This window comes from Branchiostoma floridae, chromosome 10, assembly GCF_000003815.2.
Source record: "Branchiostoma floridae strain S238N-H82 chromosome 10, Bfl_VNyyK, whole genome shotgun sequence".
Lineage (NCBI taxonomy): Eukaryota > Metazoa > Chordata > Leptocardii > Amphioxiformes > Branchiostomatidae > Branchiostoma > Branchiostoma floridae.
The window spans coordinates 3,413,745-3,422,192 of record NC_049988.1 but is presented as its reverse complement, the minus strand read 5'-3'; the positions used below and the strand labels follow the sequence as shown (position 1 = coordinate 3,422,192).

At 39.7% G+C, this 8,448-nt stretch overlaps 1 long non-coding RNA gene across 1 annotated transcript; it reads right to left on the bottom strand.

Moving 5' to 3' along the window:
* Positions 1–660: 660 nt before the first annotated feature.
* LOC118423901 lies at positions 661–3,885 on the bottom strand. Its single transcript, XR_004832134.1, has 3 exons — positions 3,765–3,885; positions 2,242–2,355; positions 661–744 (listed from the first exon to the last, which is right to left on the bottom strand). It is a non-coding gene; the product is annotated as an uncharacterized LOC118423901 (long non-coding RNA).
* Between the last annotated feature and the right edge of the window lie 4,563 nt (positions 3,886–8,448).

The following is an 8,448-nucleotide window of genomic DNA, read 5'->3' as shown; positions in this document are numbered from 1 at the left end:
GTACAAGACGTACAAATATCTGGAATGCACTGACAATTTCTAGAATACACTACGAATTCCCAGGAATAGAAAAGACTTTTCATTCTGACGGCATTCCGGCTCATTCTTGCTCTCGTGTGAAGGGGCCTTAGGGCATGCAGGAGTAGAGTCCAGGTCCGTCGTCCCTGCACGTCATACCCATCGGACAGGAGGAGAGAGAACAGCGGGGCAAAGTCTGATCCGGATCCGACTCACGGAGGTCAGCTGTAAAATGAAAAAAAAAGAAAGTCAACTATTTATAAACGCAAAAGGTAAAATAAGGCTATATTATATGCTTTAAAACGACTTGCTAACAGTCTTGCTTGGATAATTCATTACTTCATCAAACTACATAAGTCAAACACGGATGTCCTTGATTTACCTTTGTTGTGTTATTACGTGAACTTTTCATTGAAAGTTTTCTGAAAAATTTCCCCCTCAACGATGCCCCAGTGGGATAGTTGGAGGGTAACGAAGAAGAAGAAGAAGAATCTTTATTAGTAGATTTACTTCTAACCATATTTGTACACTTTAATTTAAATTTGTAACTCTGTTTACTCATAGATCATCGAAGATAACAATATGTTAAGATTAAGTTTCCACATATAAATGGAAATCATATAAATGAAATAATGTAGCTACCTCTCAAGCCGCACGTGAGGTGCCCACCGTTATCAATACAGTTCCAGTTGAAAGGGCATGGATTCGGGTTGCAGAGGTCAATGTCTGAAATTAGATTAATGAGTTTATTTTTAATATGATTAACGGGGATTGCCTTAATATACACCCCAAGCAGAGATTCGGCTGCGGTCGTTTTTGACGTGTTTTCGGCTCGCAGACATAAAGAAAACGTTACATAATCCAAAACATGCGTCAAAAACGGTACAGCTGAACCTGTGCTTGGAGAGTAGCCCTAACATGACACAGTTCTTCTGTGATCTTGTTTTGCATAAGTACGTCGTTTGCATAAGTGCCTCTAACTATCCCTATTAGAACCAAGTACTTGTACACAACTGTCATTTCCATTCAAAATATACTTTTATGTAACATCGACTATCATAATGAGTGAGTGAGTGACTATCATAATTCCACCAGGTGCCATAATAGCGCCACCTAAAAAACGTTCGTATAGAGGTCTTCCCAAGATTGTCTTGAACACCAAATGTTAAATATCGTAAATGTAATACAATATCCCAACTCCTGCATTCCCTCGTTTTCCAGCCAGGAATACCAGCAGACACCACCACCATTCCCCACTCCTATTTAGGTGTTGAAGACAATATTGAGAAGGCCTCTATAACAACGTTTTTTGAGATGGCGGTATAATGCCACCTGGTGGAATTATGCGAATGTATGTTATCTATTTCATGTTATCTATTTCATGTTTGTATGGAAAAAAATATTAACAATAATGTTAGAATCGCCAAATCAGTGCATCGCCGGTCACTGCATCTTTGAGGATCGTACCGCTAAATATACGATGTGTACCAAGCAGTCATACAACTATCTTAAACATAGAAAAAATACAATACAAATGTGGGCCTTAGAATTTTTGTGGCGTAAAGAAATGACCAAAGAAAAATAACGTAAGAATGGCCACCGTTGTTTTCCAACAGGAGTGTGGCCGTGAATGTGGCAGACGAGCGAACACTCAAAGGGTTTGCTACATTCTGGCAACAAGATCTGATTCGTACCGTTTATCAAAATTAAACTTTATAGAGAGATGTCTGAGATATTTTCCGACAAGTAGGCAGAGTTTTGTTGATGTTGTATGTGCCGTTTCTATCTTATTTGTAAATGATTGTGTTGGTCGGGCCATCGGATTCAGCGCATTAGGCCCATTTCCTGTGAAAGCATGAGCTGATTGCGTTAAATACAGCCCTCCTCACGCTAGACAAGTTCACACAATCACAATTTAATTGTCAACAGAAAGCTAAAATAGCACACAAAAAATTGGTTTCTGTTTACCTAAATTTACAAGTAACGTTGTAGCGAAATTATTGGTATCATGTTAGGGCACACTGTCTAGCGTAGTACAAAATAGGAAGTTACTACGAGTTTTTCATAACAGGTGGTTACCACACAACGGCTCTACATAATGTTACACCATGACGTCCACATCCGGGAACATCAGGGTCTATGTCATAGATATCGATCATGGGCACGCAAAAGTGGTTAGGCAAACAGTCTTACGTCAATGGCAAAACTACTAAGGTGTCTTACCGTGTTCGCAGTTATCTCCTTGGAAACCTTGTGGGCATGTGCAGATGTATGAGTTGAGCCCATCCGAGCACGTGCCGCCATTCACACAGGGCGAGGAGGAACATTCGTCAATGTCTACGTATAATAAGAAAGATGAATTAGAACTTTTGTTTGTTTTGCATACCTGGTAAATCACTGTTTGGTATTCTTGAAAAATTCTTGAACAAATCGTTTATAAGCATCTCTACACGGTGGTCACGTTGCTAAGGTATTATCCGCGTTGCCAGGCCAGAGTGCTCCGCCCACAAGCCGGCCCGCGCGAGCCGTGGCGGTGTGAAAAAAACAACACAAATTTCATCCAACATAACGCACGATATGATTATCACATCAGGAAAAAAATATATGCACACGAAAATTACATTAGTTCGCCTTAAAAATATCTCAATTATTTGGGATGACCATGTGCAAAACGCTTCAAATCGCCCGCTGTTCCATGTGCGTTTTGGAGGTCGTTTTGGGTCACCACCCGAGGCTTCCGTAACAACGTCATATAATCTTAACAACAAACACAATTTTCAAGTACCCGTGTGCAATACTACTGTGAAACTGCGTGCCTTGACTCAAGTGTGCTTCTGTTGAACGCTTCTCTGTTTAAAAAAACATTTGGTCAAATCGTTTTGCCCAGCTATTGTATCATATTTCCGTTCTAGCTTTTACATTTAAGGTACACGCCTCATTTCTGTGTTTGATTTCAAAACCTTATCTGACGGTGCTATAACTCAGCAATACTTACTTCAAAATAAACGTTTCTACAACTGACTTATGATGAATTTCGACCGGTATTTTTTGCTGTAATTCAATTGTCCATCCCCAGGGCTCGAAATACCACCTGCATATGCAGGTTAGTGCAGGTAAAATTGGAGCTGTGCAGGTATTTTTGGTGTCTACCTGCACCTAACCTGCACTGGTCCATGTACTGGGTTTTATACAAAAATGTCCTATAATGTAGATGTATATGGATTGTTATTAAATGCATTGACTGTTACCATCAATAAACTTTAAGTATAAAAGCAAAAATAGCAATGGTTCTTCAACAATTTTAGTATGATCCATACTTCCTAAATTCAGAGTGGTGCAGGTTAATTTTGTCCGGTGCAGGTATTCCGGAAAAGTATTTCGAGCCCTGATCCCTGTTCCTGTACACCTTAAGTTCCAGTTTACATGTTTCTGTTCAATACAAAAATATCCTGTTTTGTACATTTTTTATCATGTTTTGTTGCCTTCAATGTAAGCCAGTTTGCGGAGCCACTGTGTAACTTTGGAATGAAACAAAATTAGTGTTACTCGACACCTCGTGCAATTACATACCGCTATTTCTTATAAGTAAAATATGAAAGGTTTCGCGAAAAAGAACATACATCAGACAGCTATGTAAGTTAAGTATTTAAAAAACACAGGAAATATTACATCGTGAACAAGACGGTCAATACAGTCTACATGGATCTCTGTGCATAATTAAGATAAAGAAAAAAAGAGTTACTAACTTATCTCGCATTTTCCTCCGGTGAAACCTGGCAGACAGGTGCACATCTTGTGAGTGTCACTAAAACAGGAGGTGCAGACTCCACCGTTTTGACAGACGTCTTGCTGGCAGGTCACTATATCTGGATAGGAAGATCAAATCGGCAAGTTGGGAACTAGCTATATATAGAATGCTAAATCGCAAGGTAAGCAAGCAAAATTGACTCGCTTATATATTATAAATGCTAAATAAAAAACTAACGTTAGTTTTGCTACTCGACTTGTTTGCTACAGGTCTTTAAAAATACCTTAGAGTGGCATTGAATATTTTCAACATTGAAAAATTCAGTAAGAATGCCACAACAGAAGGCTGTGGGAGCTACAATCTGTAAATGCGATTGACTAGTATAAATGTATTGTTTACCCCCAGTTTTGCGATCTTGTGACATTAGTTTAGCGTGACATTGAGGGATTCCTTAACTTTAAAGACAACTGGATAACAAGCTGCTACCTATACTATCACCATATGCTTGTTTGTTTGTTTTTTTATCAATTCGCACAGCAGCAAATATTACATTAAACAAACCCCAATAACAATGAATAAAAACAGTGAAGGAAGAGGGGAGAAGCACCTGTGTCTTATTGTAAGCAAATTTGATTATGAATGATACATGCTAAATTAAATTGATACATGGGATGATACTACAATACAATAACGATAATCCAATAATAATCAATGGTATGAATCAAGAATACACAATGAAGTAAATAATTAAAACTTACCACTCTGACAGAGGAATTCGTGTTCTTCTGAGCACATAGCGACGCTGAACTTGTAGTCGGCTCCACTGTCCATGTACACACAGTACATCGGAGGCTGATCGGGAGCCCACAACTGTTGGTCTAGAAAAAATTAAGAAATATCGAAATAAAGTAATTTTATCCAAGTTGATGGACATTGTCTTTCCGATTTCCTACTATTCGTCACAATACAGTAGTGCACTTCTAGCTAAAATGTTGCCTTATACAAATTTTATCTTCGTGTTACACCCGACAAACTGAGTTATAAAACATTTCTAGATGTACGGCTGATAAACACCCACCTCAAACGCCTGCTTGGAAATACGCGACCACAAACATCTGCTTGATAAAGTCGACGCATATTTCATTCGCATGCATGTTAGACCCCGAAAACCACACATCTGCTTGACTATGGCGAAGTACTTTATGGAAATCTGGTGGTCACATTATGATTTCTTCTGCCCACATAATGAAAAGAAGCGGTACTGAACCACCGCAAACATCTTCCTTCTGCTCGCGCCACCTACGGCACACCATTCTAGATACATGTACGTACATACAATACATTGTCACAGTATCATTATGATGACATGTTTGAGATACTTGCCACGCTCGGGCCCCGAAGACAATGTTTCCCAAAATACATCACATCCTTTTCAACCATGTTAGTATTTTAAAATGTCATTTCGCAGCAGATAATGCCAGATTCACAGCGAATGCAGTGGAAAATGAAACACATTTAATTTGTGAATGCCCTCGATTCGAAGCCGAAAGCAGCAGAGTGCTGTTCGAAAGAGTGTGCGAAAATGTAAAAAGTCAAAGTTAACACTTTAGGTCGCAGCGATGTCGCTTGGGCCTCGGGATAAAAATCAACATGAATTTTTAAAGCTACCTTGCATTGTGGATAAGTCGGTGTAAAGGAACGTGACAGGAGCTGGCTTAAGTCCAACCCAATGGCTGACGTCATGGTAGTTCCGAACCAGACCGGCTACAAAGCTCTGTGTTGCCGTGTCTTTGATGAGAGCCAGGCTACCTCCCTTGGCGGTACATTCTTGCTCCGAGATTTGGTGATCCTTCGGGGCTCCTGACGACTTGTAACAGTGCGAGGCATGGACGGTGGCTACGGATTCTGCACTCTCTGGAAAAGACGTTTACAGATTAACACTAAGTACGTTATATTCGTCTATTACAATGTTTTATACTTAATCGGACGTAGTGTACATAATTGTCTATTATATGAAAATAAAATACCCCAAAGTCAATATTTTAGTTGCATTCCTTTTTTCTTTACTTTTTTTTCTGATTCTCAGGTCAAGCACAACAAAACAGACGTCTTTTTTGTCACCTTTGTCCTGCTGGCTATTTTGGGGCCAATTTAACTTCCCAAAGCTGATGGCTTCATCAGATCAGTAAAACTCGACCTGTTCTGTGCTGCTGCTGCAGATTTACTCCCCATTCGATGGGCTTTGCAGAGGTATTCAACTTTTACATGAGAAATACCCCAAACTGATTAAATTACAGCTCAGCATGACAAGGGTTAAATATGTGCATCCCGTATATAAACGGGCTCAGCAGGAAAAGGGTTTTAATGCTGATTCTTTTTTATTGTTGGTTTTGATGATAATTAAATGACATGCATGCATTTGATACTTAACACAGGCAAGATGCATTATATTGATTAAGAAGCAGACGGTTAAAAGAAGAACCGATTTTTATCAAATTGCATTTTATGCTGCCCTTTAAATGTTTCATCTGGTCTCGGCGCTCGCTTCGCGCTCAGGACAGTTTTAGATCGCAGTGAGTGCGCGGCGAGGGAAAGAGAGCCTAAACAGACATACCGGCACAGTAGGCAAGACTGCAACCACTAACTGGTGGTAGGTGGTAAACGTAGAATCCCCCAGGGCAAGCTGTAACTTGGATATCCCAGCAACTGTGACGGTCATTTCCTAGATAGGAACTGCATGCCTCGCGAGTTACCACTCCGTCAGCGATAGCTGGGTGCTGCCCGTTGAGCCTTACTGGCGCGTGCGTGCCACAGCGAAAATCAGATTCTGGAGGAGCCGTCGGCATTCGGTCTCCCGCTGGCCCGGTAAAGCGGTACCAACCCTCGGTGAAACCATTTCTGCTTGATTGGTCACATTGAAAAGCGTATCCAGAATTAGGACTTTGATAGTTGTCCACACTTCGCCAGGCCTCGTTCAGCTCAGAGTACTGGTCACATGGTGCTGCGGATAACAATGAATGGTCCACATGATAAAGCAGATGTAGAATGAGGATCACGATTTACATACCAGTATGCATTATATTTTTCCAGGTCAAAACCATGGAAATCAATTTATCTCTTTTAGACTTTTCCTATTTTAAATGCCGATGCAATTTTTTTACCGCAATCTATTTGGGGGAGCAAACATATATGCGTCTAGTTCACTGGTGCACATAGCTATCAACTACCTAGAAACATGACTTCGACCACAACAAAGAAAAAATGGATATTTATCAACAATGCCATATAAATATGTACATACATGTATATATATAGAGATGGAGAGGGAGGAAGAAAGAAACAGAGAGAGGGAGAGGGAGAGGGAGAGGGAGAGAGGGAGAGAGAGGGGGGAGCGAGAGAGGGAGAGACAGGCAGAGAGACAGAGAAAGAGAGAAAGAGACAGACGGAGAGACAGACGGAGAGACAGAGACAGACAAAGAGACAGAGAGAGAGACAGAAAGAGAGAGACAGAGAGAGAGAGACAGTGAGAGAGAGACAGACAGACTATGGATTAGAATCTAATTTCGGAATTCTCATTGAAGAGATTGGAATTCTGCCAAAATATTAAAGCCTTGTTTGAAAATTGAAGAAGTTAGCCATACAAGGTACAGTTATACAGTAATGAGTGGTATACAGCATATTACTGTAAATGCAGAAATGTTCGCGGTGGATTAATGTTCGCGGTTTTCGCGGTGACCACTTTACCGCGAATTTAAAACCACCGCGAAAATTTATCTATGTTAAATTTGTCTATGGTGTTACCGCGAACTTAAATCCACCGCGAAAAGTCCTTTTTCCCGCAACCGCGAAATTAAATCCCCGCGAACTTAAATACATTTACAGTATTGACATTTAAGTGACAAAAAATGATAAAGCCTACGTTGTATAACTTAATTTGAAGCAAGCTACAGTCTAAGGTAATATGATCCAATACTAAGTACTTAGTAGTATATAGGACATGAAGAATGACGAATCATTTGCTGTATTGTTTGAAACTTTGAAGTCAGTAGCTAACTAGTGAGTAGTATGCAGCGCATCAATTGTTTGAGAAATTCTCCAATCCCTCCTACGGGAGATTGTTAACAGGAGAATTCCGAATTTTTTCTGGATTCCAATTACTGCTTGGACATAATCATTTAAAAACAACCACATTGATACTACCAAAAGAGTGATAATTGTTCACAATGTCAGAAAAAACAAACTCACCGGTATAGGCTACAACGACAAGGTTTATCAGCAAAAGGCATAGAGTCACTTTGCGGTACAAGGCCATTGTTGCTGTAGCTGAAACAATCCAAGTACCAAAAACTGGAGTTAAACTGACAAGAACTAAAATTTGCAAAGAAAATGCACCTATTATCCTTCCCTTCCCTGAAAGACTGAAAATGGTTTTCATTTAAAACAGTTTATCATTCATTCATTGTCTTAAGTATTATAGCTATTTGTGCATGATGCAATATAAGAATTGCTGATAAAAGAAAGCAAGTGTAAGCAGGTACGTTTAAAAGCGTTTTAGTTGAAGGTACGTTTAAGAAGACTTTTTTAAGTTTAACAATTGTAATTGAGATTCGAACATTTGAACACAGATTAGCAAGTAAGGTGTATATAAAGCAATTAAAAAGCAAGGATAGCAGGCATATCAC